Source organism: Arachis duranensis, chromosome 6 (genome assembly GCF_000817695.3).
Source record: "Arachis duranensis cultivar V14167 chromosome 6, aradu.V14167.gnm2.J7QH, whole genome shotgun sequence".
Lineage (NCBI taxonomy): Eukaryota > Viridiplantae > Streptophyta > Magnoliopsida > Fabales > Fabaceae > Arachis > Arachis duranensis.
The window spans coordinates 9061207-9062456 of NC_029777.3; positions in this window are offsets into that span (position 1 = coordinate 9061207).

Genomic DNA, 1250 nt, shown 5'->3' on the forward strand with positions numbered 1-1250 from the left:
TTTGCCAATGTGATTCAAAAGAGCACATTCTTTTCCACTATTTACTTTCTTCCAATTCCTGAAACCATTCTCAATAAAAGCATTTGAACCCATATTGATTGAAGGTTCCTTAGCAAAAAGAAAGCACGGAAAACAATATATAGCATCATCTTCTATAGAATATTCTAACCAAGATGGGAAAAATTTAAACCATGAAGCTTGAAAGCGACGATGACTTTTATCACCAGAAAATGGATAATTATCAAGAATTGGCTGATTTGGCCCAACTTTAATATAAGCTCGACGGATTTCATCTCTTTTATTTGGAGGAAACTTCCAAATCATTGGTCGCATTCCAGGATCTCTTTCCAAACGAAAAACATCCAGTTGATTTGGAAGAAGTTGTGGACGCTTTGAGCTATTCAATGAAGAACTTGAAGTAATGAAATTTGATGACCCCTCAAGTATTGGAATAGTAATAGTAGAAGCATCTTCATTCTCTTGATCTTTTCTTTTAAAAAATGTATCAATGGTTTTGAACTTACTCATAATTCAAATGGCCAAATAAGTTCCTATAATTAAAAATATATTTAGCAAAAAGTGTAAATTACAGTCTAAATCTTTATAAAATATAAAAATTATATTTCAATTTAAAATAAAATATTAAAATTCAGAACAATAATACTAACATCTTAGTATAAATAATATAAAATTGTAATTAAATAGTTAACTAATAAAAAAATTAAATATACAAATTAACATATAATAACATAAACTTAATTAACAAATAATAATAAATTAACTAATTAAGTAAATAACTAAATATATAAAAAAGAATAAAAATAGAACCTTTTTTGAGAAAGAGGAGTGAAAAATCACTTGTTAAACTACTCTTTTTTTTTAATCTGCAAAAAACAAAAAAAAAGAGTTAAAAAGGTAAAATTGTAAAAGATAAGAAGATTAAAGAGATAAAGAAGAAGAAGAATAGAAAAAATTGTTACCTAAATTTTTTGAAAGCCAAGGTGGGAAGAGAGGGAGAGGAAGAGACCGGTTGTATGTTGAAAAATAGAAAAAGGGGATTGGGGAACTGATTAGTGATTATACGTTGGGAAATAAAAAAGAGATAAGGATTGGAAAATAGAAAAGGGATAGGGAATGGGCAGATGGGCTATTGGGCTGGGTTTTGTAGAAATTAAAAGTGAGAGGGGGAGGGGGATTGGAAAAGATAAAACAAAAAGAGAGGGGGGGCTGAGAAATAAAAAAAGGGGATC